Source organism: Salmo trutta, chromosome 37, assembly GCF_901001165.1.
Source record: "Salmo trutta chromosome 37, fSalTru1.1, whole genome shotgun sequence".
Classification (NCBI taxonomy): Eukaryota; Metazoa; Chordata; class Actinopteri; order Salmoniformes; family Salmonidae; genus Salmo; species Salmo trutta.
In genome coordinates, this window is record NC_042993.1 from 12723764 (window position 1) to 12738553 (window position 14790).

Genomic DNA, 14790 nt, shown 5'->3' on the forward strand with positions numbered 1-14790 from the left:
TGTGGGTAGTACAATTGTCTGTTTGACCCAGAGGACTTGGGCCATACTCCTTCACTTCACTAAATAAAGATAGGGAGGAGAGGAAGTGGTAGTTGAGTGTGTTGTATGTAGTATAGTGAGTGGTCTTGGAGAAATGGGTCAGTGTGTAGTGTAGCTCCTGGAAAATGCTTGCAGGGTGATTCATTATTGAAGTGACTAATACCTAATTTGCCTGGCAGCACCACTGGCACTCTCTCTCTCATCCACTGTGGTGGCCACACAACAACAGTCTGCCACTCTCCTCTCTCTCTCTCCTCCTCCCTCCCTCCCTCTCTACCAATATTTTGCTCTCCATATCCACTTCTCCCTATCCCTCCTCTGTATATGTCTCAACCTCTCTATCTTTCCATTCCCACGCTATTGCCATCTCTCTCTCTCTTTTCTTTCCACGTATCCTCCCCTATCCTCTCTCCTATCCCTCTCCACATCTTTCTCACTCTCACTTGCAGTACCTCATGTGTTCTGTTCTCTACTCTACCTCTATTCTTCCCTTGCTTGTTTTCTTTATCTTTCTTTCATTCACTCGAGCTCCTCGGTCATCATTATTGACCTCCTTTCCTTTCTTGTTCCATCAATCTCTCTGCCTAAGTCGTTCATTGTCACCCTCCCTCTCTTTCCATCTCTCTCTCTCTCCCTCTGTTTCTGACTGTTTTCCATCTGTCAGTCCTGTATCTGTAAGGAGGGATGCAGGAAAAGAGAAACATACAAACCAGAAACATATGATAGTAGTGCCAATGGAAGATAGCCAGACGACACAGTTGCAGTTCGGGGATTTCCAGGCACTGCCTGGCTGTCACAAGACTATGCTTGCCTAAAGGTAGCATATGGCATTCTCCAAGACTGTTGTGCTTATTGCCCTCCCACACAACGTCCTGTCTCCATCGCTCTCTTTCACTCACTCTGTCTCTCTCACCCCCCCCCTCTCTCTCTCTCTCTCTCTCTCTCTCTCTCTCTCTCTGTCTCTCTCTGTCGCCCTCTCGCTCGCTCTATCTCCCTCTCCTTTTCTCTCTCTCCTTCTCTCCCTCTTTCTCTCTCTCACCACTCTCTTTCTTTCTCTCTCTCCTTGGTTATTTTCTCTCTTACCCATCTCCCCTGTCACAGTACACAGCCCCTTCCCTCCCTGTTCTATTTGACACAGCCACACTTCAGTGGCGCTGGCTGAGGAGGATGTCTCTGGCCCTGGCAGTTGGTGAGAGGGAGGGAGGCAGTGGAGGGAGGCTGCAAGGAACAGCCATTAGTTAAATATTAGCCAGCCTGTGTTATAATCCCTCAACAGTGAAGGGAGGGTTAGTGAGGCGGTCATGGTAGTGAGAAACAATTGGGCATGTGGAGAGGGTTGGAGGGCGAGGTCTATGGCACGCACACAGTGAAATACACGGGGAAGGAGGCAATAAACACATTTAAAAACACGCACACAGAGACACAAAGACACAGACACAAAGACAAAGACACACACACAATTCCCCCCTCATACACAAATCCCCATAGTGCCCCCAATAGCCCGTCACAGATGGCTGTCCCTTAATAATACCTAATGACACCTGCATATGTGACCAACCCCAGCAGAGGGGCCACAGAACACTCAAGCTCTACACTGAAACAGACAGAAGGTGCTGTTTCAGTAGATACCTGGCAGAACACAAAGGGACAGTGTTTTGTTGCCAACTCCTCATCTGCACAATCAGTGTGGAAAGCTGTGCTACGGTTACACACATAATGCGCTGCACAGTATCTGTCTTGTGAACACGTGTTCTGACACTGGTTTGACATTTGGGATTCAATTTAGGATAAGAAGTGAGATACGAGGTAATCTGTGCAACTCAGATGCTGTGAGAAAATGTAATATGTCTTGTATATTGGCATGTAATGTGTGACAATATCTGTAATCAAGCACTGCAAAGTAGCATTTCTCATAAGTAAACAGAAGATAGACCACACATCTGAAGAACCTTCCAGGTAAATACTGACTAAAACAGCTCTGTGAAGTAAAGTTTTACCGTAAGGTTGTTTAACATAATATTAAAGAAAATCTAGTTACATACCGTGATATAATTTTTAAAATGTATTATAGCGATATTTGACTCCATGTATCGATTTGTATTTTTTTGTATATAATGTTGCTACTGTAGGTAGCGTTAGCTAGTGCTAGTCAGCTGTCCCTGCGCCAAAACTCTGGTATTTTTCATCCTATTGCTTGTTCTCATCTTTAAAAAAAAATCGTAAACCAACATGTTTTCAGCACTTTTTTATTTCCCTGACTGATCAAAACTTGTTTTCTCATGCTCTCTCTTGTCCCTCTGCAGCAGACATATGGTGAGTAATATGTTTGGAACATCAAATCGCAATAAAATTGCGGTATCGAATTGCAATACATATAGAATCGCGAGAATCGTGAGAATCGCAATACATATCGTATCGGCACCTACTGTAAGTATCATGATTATATCCTATCGTGAGGTCCCTGGTAATTCCCAGCCCTACATAACATGTTATCACTAGCAGCATCCTAATCCATTGTAGACTAGTTTATTGATAATAGTTGTGTGTCCTCTACTCTATACAATATCAGTACTATCTGTGACAGAAATGGATAATAGCAAAGGAAAAGGATTCAGCAGTTCCTCCCTTCTGATTCTCTACATTCTTAGAAAAAAAGGTTCTATCTAAAACTGAAAAGGGTTCTTCGGCTGTCCCCATAGGAGAACCCTTTTAAGAACCCTTTTTGGTTCCAGGTAGAACCTTTTTGGGTTCCATGTAGAACACTTTCCACATAGGGTTCTACCTGGAACCCAAAAGGGTTCGACCTAGAACTAAAAAGGTTATTCTATGGGGACAGCCAAATAATCAATTTGGAACCCTTTTTTCTAAGAGTGTATGAAGTTAATAAGTTTTTTTTGAAGAAATAATTATCATATTTGGTGATCGCTATTAGATTCAGCCGAGATATGGTGTTCTCGCATTCATTTCAGTTTGTTGGCTGTGAATGAAGATTAATTTGTGGGGATTATGTGTGAGATCTCCATGGTAACCTGGTGTAACAGAACTGTGGGCGTCGTGAGGGGAACCATGCTGGGAGTCTCAATCTCAGATCATGTATCATCTCTCTCCTCCACCCAGGAGGTCTACGGTCAAGGAGGAGCTCTGGACTGCTGTGTGCTGCTAAAGGTGGAGAAACACTGTGTGCTAGAGCTGAAGAGAGAGAACCCTACTGTTATCTGCTACAGAGCCACAGCTCAGATATTAATTGTGTGCACGCACGCACACACACACACACACACACACTGTCTCTCTTACACACAAACACACACACACCACACACACACACTCTCTCTTTCACACACACTCTAACAGACACACACCAGAGGAGATGCACAACACAGCTATCCCATTCACACTAATCGAAGTGCAATCCATATGGCACATATTCATGCACACAAATACACACACACACACACAAGTACACACACTGACACTCTGGGTCCTATAATCAATTCGTTTCTGGATTGCAGAGGAATGTCGGCTGGTAGCGTTCAGGCCCCCCTTCACCCTCATTTCCTCACATGCTGACACAAATCTTACAGCACCTACTTACTTTACCCCCACCTCTGTCTCTCTCTCTCTCTCTCTCTCTCTCTCTCTCTCTCTCTCTCTCTCTCTCTCTCTCTCTCTCTCGCTCTCTCTCTCTCTCTCTGACTGCCTGTCTGTTTGTGAGAGAGTAGACTGTATTTGAAACTTAGCTACGTGTGCTGCAGGTTGTAGGTCTAGGCCTAGGATAAACAGGGAATGCCTGTGTGTGTGTGTGTGTGTGTGTGCCTGCAAGTGCACAGTACCAGTCAAAAGTTTGGACACACCTACTCATTCAAGGGTTTTTACTTATTTGTACTATTTTCTACATTGTAGAATAATAGTGAAGACATCAAAACTATGAAATAACACATATGGAATTATGTAGTAACCAAAAATGTGTTACAGTTTTTTACAATCACTTTGGCACTGATTTCAGAACCTTGCGGTCATTTTTCAAAACTCTAGACACAAAACTCAAAACTGTCATCACTTGTAACACAGGCAGTCCAATGTTCAAAACATTGCATTGTGCATTAATATCTTCAAAGAAACCTTGCACTTGCAGAATCATTGGTTCAAATGACTCATTTATCATGAAATACCATTAGGAACATTCATTTAGATCACACACAAGATACCGATAGTTTCACAGTGTAGTTGTTTGTACAATCTTTAAATATTGTAGTACAAAATATGTGATACGTGTTTCATTATGGCACTACACGTAAATACATCACTGTAAAAGGACTAGTAGAGTGAATACTACAGACATAGTGGAATCATTTAACAAAATCTGAAATTTATTGATGAAATACAATAAAATCAAAACATAATTTTTGCTTTGATTCAAAGAAACCTATTATCTACAAAAAGAAACAAACTACAGTAAAACGTAAACTGCAGTGTTCCTCACCTGGCTTACTGTAAAAAGCAAAACAAAGGATTGATTACTGTACTTCTATATTTCCATCAACCCTGTCTTGTGGATTCACAATGGATGTTTTCATGAGCCAAACATCTTGGGAAGAATCTTAGGGCGAATCCAGGCCTGACACTGGTCTGCCGTGATGTCATTGCATGCGTCATCCATGGCCTGGAGAAGGGCGGCTTGTTCGTGAGGGCGCCTATCATATACCTTCCACCTCCATGTGGAGAAAAAATCCTCAATCGGGTTTTAGGAAAGGAGAGTATGGGGGTAAGTACAGGGTGGTAAATTGTGGATGGGCCTGAAACCATGCTTGCACCATTTGAGGATGGTGGAACCTGACATTATCCCACACAATGACATAGGTCACGTCATCAACTCTACAGACCTGATTTAGCTCATCAAGGAAGGTTACAATAAGAGCTGCATTATATGATCCAGTACGAGGTCTGCGTCCCACCACACCATCTTCTGTTATAGCCGCACACAGTGATGTTGGCCCCACATTGTCCAGGTACTTAGATGGTTGTCCACTGGCCAATGAAATTCCGACCTCTGCTCCGTGTCTTGGCCAGGTGGAAGCCTGCCTCGTCCATAAAGAGGAATTTGTGATGGTTTACATCAGTATCCAGCTCCATCACCCTCTAAAAATACATTTTGTAAAGAGAATTACTGATTACAATGATGTAGAATTTTGGGGGAATTTTTCACAACAGGCATATTGAAAATGAACATACTCAGTCCTCAGTTGCTTCACTCTGCATTTCTTTCAAAAGGTACACCGTACAGCTGTTTTAGAGACACCTGGTGCCTTTTCAGCATGCGTGTAATAGTCGGCAAACTTATGGCTTCCACACTGTTGAACATGTCGTCATTTTCCAAGATGTGCTGCCAAATTTCTGTAAGGTGAATATCATTTCTGGCCCGAGCCAAATTGACTACAGCCCACTCTTGTTGGTCAGTCAGAATTATGCCTCTGCTATCCCCTATTTGGCCTAGTCTCAATTCTGCAGGGAAAATTACAGTAAGAATACATTTAGTCACATCACCTACTCTGTGGTACACATTGGCATGCAGTATACAGTCATTTGACAATTGAGAGTAGCCTAATGTTTAGTGCATGCTGAAGACTTACCGGTTCTCATTGCGGAAAGTTCTGATGATTGAGGCCACGGTTGATCTTCTGAGGATTGGTTGAATCATTGTAGCTGCCTCAGTCATTGTTATGCCATGATTTACTACATGGTCTCCAACTATTGCTCGGATTTCATTGGACACTCTTTGCTGTTGCTGCCGCTGTCTTGGTCCGTGTCCTCTAACACGTTCCCCCACACCTCTCGAATGAGGCCCACGACCACCTCTCAGAAGAGGTGCTTGTCCCCTGCCATTCCTTTGACCACCATGTCTTCCTCATCTTCCTCCTCCCACTGGAGGTGTGTTGGGTAATTTTCCTGTTGAAAAACAAATGATAGTCCCACTAAGCGGAAACCAGATGGGATGGCGTATCGCTGCGGTATCCATGCTGGTTAAGTGTGCCTTGAATTCTAAATAAATCACAGACAGTGTCACCAGCAAAGCACCCCCACACCATCACACCACCTCCTCTATGCTTCACAGTGGGAACCACACATGTGGAGATCATCCTTTCACCTACTCTGCGTCTCACAAAGACACAGCGGTTGGAACCAAAAATCAAAAATTTTAACTCATCAGACCAAAGGACAGATTTCCACCGGTCTAATGTCCATTGATTGTGTTTCTTAACCCAAGCATGTCTCTTCTTCTTATTGGTGTCCTTTAGTGGTGGTTTCTTTGCAGCAATTCGACCATGAAGGCCTGATTCACATAGTCTCCTCTGAACAGTTGATGTTGACATGTGTCTGTTACTTGAACTCTGTGAATCATTTATTTGGGCTGAAATCTGAGGTGTAGTTAACTCTTATGAACTTATCATTTGCACCAGTGGTAACTCTGGGTCTTCCTTTTCTGTGGTGTTCCTCATGAGAGCAAGTTTCATCATAGTGCTTGATGGTTTTTGCGACTGCACATATTTTCCAGATTGATTGACCTTCTTTGTCACAGGATCCAACGAAAGTGGCGCCCCTCCTCGGTCGGGCGGCGCTCGGCGGTCGTCGTCGCCGGCCTATTAGCTGCCACCGATCGTTGTTTCAGTTTCGTTTAGTTTGTCTGTCTGTTCCGCACCTGTTTTGTGTATGTCATTAGTGGGGACTTATTTAATGTGTGTTTTCAGTTGGGATTTTGTGCGGGATTGTTTGTTGTCCACTCAGGACGGTGGGCCCTGTGAATGTAGTTGCTTCGCTGGTTGAATTTTGGATGCTTTTGTATTTTTTGTGTTTTGTGCTGGCTGACGTCTTATTTCTCTCTTCGGACCGTTTTGCCCTGTGTTTTGGGTTGGTCATTATTATTACGCGCCCTTCTGTTTTGGCGTGACCAGTTTGTTGCCGGAGAAAATAAAGACCGTATACTTTACCTCTGCTCTCTGCGCCTGACTCCAACCACCACTCCTAGAATCGTCTGACAGAATCCCGCACCATCACCTATGGAGTCAGCAGGAGCAGAAGCGCCATCCATGGCTGAGCAGGTCTCCCAACATGCCGGCCTCCTCCACCGCCTAGGCTCGGCCATGGATCAGGTGTTGGCCCGGTTGGAGAGCTGGGAGAGAGGTGCCTCCCCAGCCAGACCAGCTCCGGTCCCTCACCCTACGCACCTATCCACACCCACTGAAGCGGGTGCCGGCGGGATCCGGATTTCACCGCCCAGGGAGTTCGATGGAACGGCCGCTGGGTGCAAGGGGTTCTTGCTCCAACTGGAACTGTACCTGGCGACCGTCCGCCCCCCTCCCTCCGACGAAGAGAGGGTGAGCGTCCTCGTCTCGTGTCTCACGGGTCGAGCCCTGGAATGGGCCAATGCGGTCTGGGAAGGTCCAGACTCGGCCCGGGGTGACTACCCGGAGTTCACCCGCCGCTTCCGGGCGGTTTTCGATCATCCCCCGGAGGGCAGGGCGGCGGGTGAGCTACTATTCCATTTGAGACAGGAGACGAGGACCGCTCAGGATTTCGCATTGGAATTCCGGACTCTCGCCGCTGGATCGGGGTGGAACGAGCGGGCCCTGATAGACCACTATAGGTGTAGCCTTCGCGAGGACGTCCGCCGGGAGCTGGCATGTAGGGACAACACCTCCACTCTGGACCAACTGGTGGATTTGTCCATTAGATTGGACAACCTGCTGGCTGCCCGGGGACGTTCCAGTCGGGGCCTGTTCGTTCCGCCTACCAGTCCTCCCGCTCCACAGCCCATGGAGATAGGGGGGGCTGCACCGAGGAGGACCAGAGGGAGGGGTCTCTCTTGCACCCGATGTGGACACAGAGGACACACTGTGGACCGGTGCTGGAGAGGTCCCTCCGGGAGTTCGGAGGGCGGGCAGAGCACCGCTTCGCCCCCCCAGGTGAGTCCGCACCAGCCACACCCAGAGCCCCCTGTCGATCACTTGTACACCTCCGTTTGTTTCCCTAATTTTCCCCCTCACTTCCAGTATAAGGCGCTAGTCGATTCAGGTGCAGCTGGGAGTTTTATGGACCATGGGTTAGCGAAGAGGTTAGGGATCCCCCTGGTTCAGCTGGACCACCCCTTCCCCGTGCACGCCCTAGATAGTCGACCGCTAGGGTCAGGCCAAGTAGGGGAGGTCACAGTGCCACTGGTTATGCAGACGTGGGGGGGTCATGTGGAGCGTCTCAGCCTGTTCATCATTGACTCCCCAGCGTTTCCGGTGGTACTGGGAATCCCCTGGCTAGCCACTCACAACCCCCAGATTTCGTGGAGACAGAGGGATCTAACGGGGTGGTCGAGGGAGTGCTCAGGTAGGTGCATAGGAGTTTCCATCGGTGCGACTACGGTGGAGAGTCCAGACCAAGTCTCTACTGTGCACATTCCCTCAGAGTATGCCGATTTGGCTATCGCCTTCAGTAAGACGAAGGCGACTCAATTACCCCCCCCCATCGACAGGGAGATTGTGCGATAAACCTCCAGGCTGACGCGGTTCTTCCTAGGAGTCACGTGTATCCTCTGTCTCAGGAGGAAACAGTGGCTATGGATACATACGTCACTGAGTCCTTGAGACAGGGATACATTCGGCCCTCTAAATCCCCCGTCTCCTCGAGCTTCTTTTTCGTGAAGAAGAAGGAGGGAGGTCTGCGCCCGTGCATTGACTATAGAGGTCTAAATGCTATCACAGTGGGTTTCAGTTACCCGCTACCTCTCATTGCTACGGCAGTGGAGTCATTTCACGGGGCGCGCTTCTTCACGAAATTGGATCTCAGGAGTGCGTATAACTTGGTGCGTATCCGAGAGGGAGACGAGTGGAAAACCGCATTTAGTACCACATCTGGCCATTATGAGTACCTCGTCATGCCGTATGGGTTAAAGAATGCTCCCGCCGTCTTCCAATCCTTTGTGGACGAGGTCCTTAGGGACATGCTCGGGCAGGGTGTGGTGGTGTACATCGATGACATCCTGATCTGCTCCGCCACACGCGCCGAGCATGTGTCCCTGGTGCGTAGAGTGCTTGGGCGGCTGCTGGAGCATAACCTATACGTCAAGGCTGAGAAATGTGAGTTCTTCAAAAGAGCCGTCTCATTTCTAGGATATCGCATTTCCACCTCGGGGGTGGAGGTGGAGTGTGACCGCGTAACGGCTGTGCGTAATTGGCCAACCCCAGCCACTGTGAAGGAGGTGCAGCGGTTCTTGGGGTTCGCTAATTATTATCGGAGGTTTATCCGGGGTTTTGGCCAGGTAGCAGCTCCCATTACCTCACTGATGAAGGGGGGGCCGGTGCGGCTACGATGGTCAGCAGAGGCGGACAGAGCCTTTCATCGTCTGAAGGTTCTGTTTACCAATGCACCTGTCCTAGCGTATCCGGACCCCTCTTTGCCATTCATAGTGGAGGTGGACGCGTCCGAGGCTGGGGTAGGAGCTGTGCTGTCGCAGCGTTCGGGCGTTCCTCCGAAGCTCCGCCCATGCGCGTTCTTTTCTAAGAAGCTGAGCCCGGCGGAGCGCAATTATGATGTGGGGGACCGGGAGCTGTTAGCCGTGGTCAGGGCTTTGACGGTGTGGAGACATTGGCTTGAGGGGGCACGTCACCCTTTTCTCATCTGGACCGACCACCGTAACCTGGAGTATATTCGGGCAGCGAGGAGGCTTAATCCCCGTCAGGCGAGGTGGGCCATGTTTTTCACGAGGTTTAACTTCACTCTCTCGTACATTCCAGGTTCCCGGAACCGGAAGGCTGACGCACTGTCGCGTCTCTACGACACCGAGGAGCGGACCATCGATCCTACTCCCATACTTCCCGCCTCCTGTCTGGTGGCACCGGTGGTATGGGAGGTGGATGCGGACATCGAGCGGGCGGTTCGGTCAGAACCTACTCCGTCGCAGTGTCCCGTGGGCCTGAAATACGTTCCGCTTGGTGTTCGCGATCGCCTGATCCGATGGTCCCATACTCTACCCTCCTCGGGTCATCCTGGGGTGGAACGGACAGTGCGGGGCCTGAAGGGGAGGTACTGGTGGCCCACCTTGGCTGAGGATGTCCGGCGTTATGTCTCGTCCTGTTCAGTATGCGCTCAGTGTAAGGCTCCTAGGCACCTACCTCGAGGGAAATTACAGCCCCTCCCTGTTCCACAGCGGCCATGGACTCACCTCTCGGTGGATTTCCTTACGGATCTCCCGCCGTCTCAGGGGAACACGGCGATCCTGGTCGTTGTGGACAGGTTCTCTAAGTCCTGCCGTCTGCTCCCTTTGCCCGGTCTTCCTACGGCCCTGCAGACCGCGGAGGCCCTGTTCACTCACGTCTTCCGGCACTATGGGGTGCCCGAGGACATCGTATCTGATCGAGGTCCCCAGTTTACGTCCAGGGTATGGAAATCGTTTATGGAGAGGCTGGGGGTCTCGGTCAGCCTGACCTCGGGGTTCCACCCCGAGAGTAATGGGCAGGTAGAGCGCATCAACCAGGATGTGGGCAGGTTCCTGCGGTCATATTGCCAGGACCGGCCAGGGGAGTGGGCGCAGTTCGTGCCATGGGCCGAGATGGCCCAGAACTCTCAGCGCCACTCCTCCACTAATCTGTCACCCTTCCAGGTGGTGCTGGGGTATCAGCCGGTCCTGGTGCCATGGCAACAGAGCCAGACGGAGGCTCCTGCGGTGGAGGCATGGGTCAAGCGCTCTCAGGAGACCTGGAACGCGGTCCAGGAATGTTTAAGGAGGGCGAGCGAACGACACAAGGAGAGCGCTGACCGCCACCGCAGTGACGCCCCCGTGTTTAACCCGGGGGATAGAGTCTGGCTCTCGACCCGGAACCTGCCTCTCCGCCTGCCCTGCCGGAAGCTGGGTCCGCGGTTTGTAGGGCCGTTCAAAGTCCTGAGGAGGATAAACGAGGTGTGTTACAGGTTACAACTTCCTTCGTATTACCGTATTAACCCCTCGTTTCATGTGTCTCTCCTCAGGCCGGTGGTAGCTGGTCCGCTGCAGGACAGTGAGGTGCTGGAGGCCCCCCCGCCCCCCTTGGACATCGGGGGGAGCCCGGCGTACACAGTCCGAGCCATCCTGGACTCCCGACGTCGGGTAGGGGGCCTGCAGTACCTCGTGGACTGGGAGGGGTACGGTCCGGAGGAGAGGTGCTGGGTTCCGGCGGCGGACGTTCTGGACCCCCCTATGCTGTTGGACTTCCACCGTCGCCGACCGGATCGGCCGGCGCCTCGCCCTCCGGGCCGTCCCCGAGGCCGGCGTCGGCGCGCGGCTGGGGCCGCGCGTCAGGGGAGGGGTACTGTCACAGGATCCAACGAAAGTGGCGCCCCTCCTCGGTCGGGCGGTGCTCGGCGGTCGTCGTCGCCGGCCTATTAGCTGCCACCGATCGTTGTTTCAGTTTCGTTTAGTTTGTCTGTCTGTTCCGCACCTGTTTTGTGTATGTCATTAGTGGGGACTTATTTAATGTGTGTTTTCAGTTGGGATTTTGTGCGGGATTGTTTGTTGTCCACTCAGGACGGTGGGCCCTGTGAATGTAGTTGCTTCGCTGGTTGAATTTTGGATGCTTTTGTATTTTTTGTGTTTTGTGCTGGCTGACGTCTTATTTCTCTCTTCGGACCGTTTTGCCCTGTGTTTTGGGTTGGTCATTATTATTACGCGCCCTTCTGTTTTGGCGTGACCAGTTTGTTGCCGGAGAAAATAAAGACCGTATACTTTACCTCTGCTCTCTGCGCCTGACTCCAACCACCACTCCTAGAATCGTCTGACATTCTTATCTTAAAGTAATGATGGACTGTCATTTCTCTTTGCTTATTTGAGGTGTTCCTGACATAATATGGACTAGGGCTATCTCCTGTTTACCACCCCTACCGTGTCAAAACACAACTGATTGGCTCAAACGCATTAAGAAGGAAAGAAATTCCACAAATGAACTTTTAACAAGGCACACATGTTCATTGAAATGCATTCCAGGTGACTACCTAATGAAGCTGGTTGAGAGAATGCCAAGAGTGTGTAAAGCTGTCATCAAGGCAAAGGGTGGCTACTTTGAATAATCTCAAAAATAAAATACATGTAACACTTTTTTGGTTACTACAGGATTCCATATGTGTTATTTCCTAGTTTTGATGTCTTCACCGTTATTCTACAATGTAGAATATAGTAAAAATAAAGAAAAACCCTTGAAATAGTAGGTGTGTCCAAACTTTTGACTGGTACTGTATGTCTAGGCGTGCGGGTGTGTGAGTGTGTGAGTATGCATCCTCCAGCACTAATGGTCACAGCTGCATCAACACACACAGACACCTCTCCCTCGCAACCCACTTGCGACAACCCCCCCACCTCTGTCAGATCAGGAATGCACCGGCACGTGCTGCCCTTAATGTTTTTCCCCGTTTGCACTGTTTATGCAGCCCACGCACTCATTTAAATAAACTTGATTGCTTTATTTCTACGTGTGTGTCTGTATTTCTCTGCCGAAGATGTGTGTACGTGCGTGGATTCGTGTGCTGCCCTAGCTGTCTGTTTATTATTATATCATAAAGTCTGCGCTTATTCTAATAAGGCCTGTAATGAATTGCACCATTAGACCGCTGGGTTCAGGAATGCTCACCGCCGGAACCACAGTGATTGCCCATTCAGGTTGTTCACCCTGTTTCTTAAAAAAGCCTGATTCTCATTATCATTTTTTTCAGTAACTTTCCATTTAATTAAAAAATGCCGATCATCCATACTCAGTTTGTTTCTCTATATGTTTTGCTTCAGGAGTGAACATTTCCAGCCCAGTGCCCGTTATTCTCTTTGGTTTAAAGACACTGCTCTCTGCCTGTTGTTTGGAACTGCACTTCAGGAAGGCAAATAGAGAAAGCCGCCTGGCTGGCTTAGTGTGGTGCTCCAGTTTTACAGATTAACCTCCTACATACTGGTCACTTTTCCATCAAAGCTGCATTTTAGAACTGTGTAAAATGCAGATGATTAGAAGGAATGGTTAAGATGTCAGGATATGTTTTTGGATGTCCACTCTGTCTCCAAATCAAACACAGCTTTTCACTTCTTCAAATGTATTAGCGACTGGTATGAGTTACAACAGGACAACATTAATTGGTACAGTTGTACTTAAAATGCACATTCTGCGAATAAGAAGTACCATGCAAACAATCAAATGAATACCAACACAGTCAAATAATGATGGAAGAACGAGAGGTAAAATGAGTAGGTAGAATGTTCAGAAAGTCCGATCAGTGAAATGCCACAGCATCACCAGCATCTGTCCAGTGTAAAATATGTCCGTTACCTCCGCAAGGATCAAAACAACTGCATCATCCTATAAACTGTCTGTACTCAATGATGCAACTTTAATCCATGTTTTTTTCTCTCTTCCAAGGGAGTTTGTTTTCTCACAGTTTTGCAATTAAGCAAGAATCTCTTTTGAAGTGAATGGCCCCCCTCTCTCTTCCTGGCTTTGTTTCTTCTTATTTAAATGAGAGCACAGCGACCTGGCATACCACACCGTATTGAGCCCACTGAGTTTATACCACTGCTGTAGAACGTAAACAAAGGATGCTTCATTAGTAGCCTGGCACTTTATTAATCCTTAACTCACACACACACACCCACACACACACCCACACACACCCACACACACACACACACACACACACACACACACACACACACACACACACACACACACACACACACACACAAGCACGCACACCCATACACACTCACTCCTGTCTCTTTGTCTGGTTAAGGCTTAAGTTAAGAAATAATGAGGTCCTTGGTTGTACAAAGGACACTTAAACCGTAATAAGGACCAACTAAGGAGGGTCTCTGTGTGTATGTCCTGGAAGGGGGAGTAATTGGTTAAAAAGGATGAAGAACACCAGCTTTTGCCAACTGCCCCTTTCTGTCAGGGACCACAAAGAAACAAAGAAATATGCAAAACAAAACAAAAATCTAAAAGAAAGGCAGACAGTAGCCACCCCCATCTTGAAAACATATGCAGGCACATGCTCCGGCATTCTATTGTCTTAACTGCTGGCCCTCTCTCTATAACTCACTCTGTCCCTGTGACAACTTTCTCGGCGGGGACTTGGAGACACCCCCACCAGAGGCGTGGGAGGGGCGGAGGGTCAGGAGGGTCAGGTTGAGGGATGTGTTTTGGCAAAAGGAGCACGCTTCATTAGGCCTTTTGGCTCAGGGTTCATTAAAACTCCAGGAGAGGAACATTCCAGGATACTATTAACCAAGCACTCCTCCTGAAATGCTGTCAGGACCAACAGATTTGAACCATCACCCCCCCTACACCCCCCACCCCACCCCCCCCACCCTCTCCTCCTCTACTCCAGCCAGACCCTCTATTCTATGCGCCACCACGGCACTGCACCCTGTCTTACTCTCTTCCCTAGACAATAGGCTCCATCTGTTAGGCAGCTCAACTTTCCCTGGCAGGACTCTGGGGGGCCGTGAGGCTGAGAGCTGAGCCCAGTACGGCAGGTGGAGGGGTGACAGTCACCTCTCAGACACCTCCGCTGATGACGGAGAGGAGGGAAGAAGGGAAGGAGTATGTTCTAATGGTTCAGTGAGGCCATGGGGGAAAGAGATAATTGTATTTTGACGGGGTGGGGGTGATGGAGTTAGAGAGGGAATGAGGGAGACAGGGAAGGAGAGAATGTGTTTCAAGGGTGGTGAAGTGATAGAGTTAGAAAGGGAGAGAGGAAAGA

General features: G+C 48.9%; 1 pseudogene; it reads left to right on the forward strand.

The window, feature by feature from the left end:
- The first annotated feature begins 1206 nt into the window (after nt 1–1206).
- The window catches only part of LOC115176475 (nephrin-like), an 82608-nt pseudogene continuing 69024 nt past the window's right edge, over nt 1207–14790 (forward strand).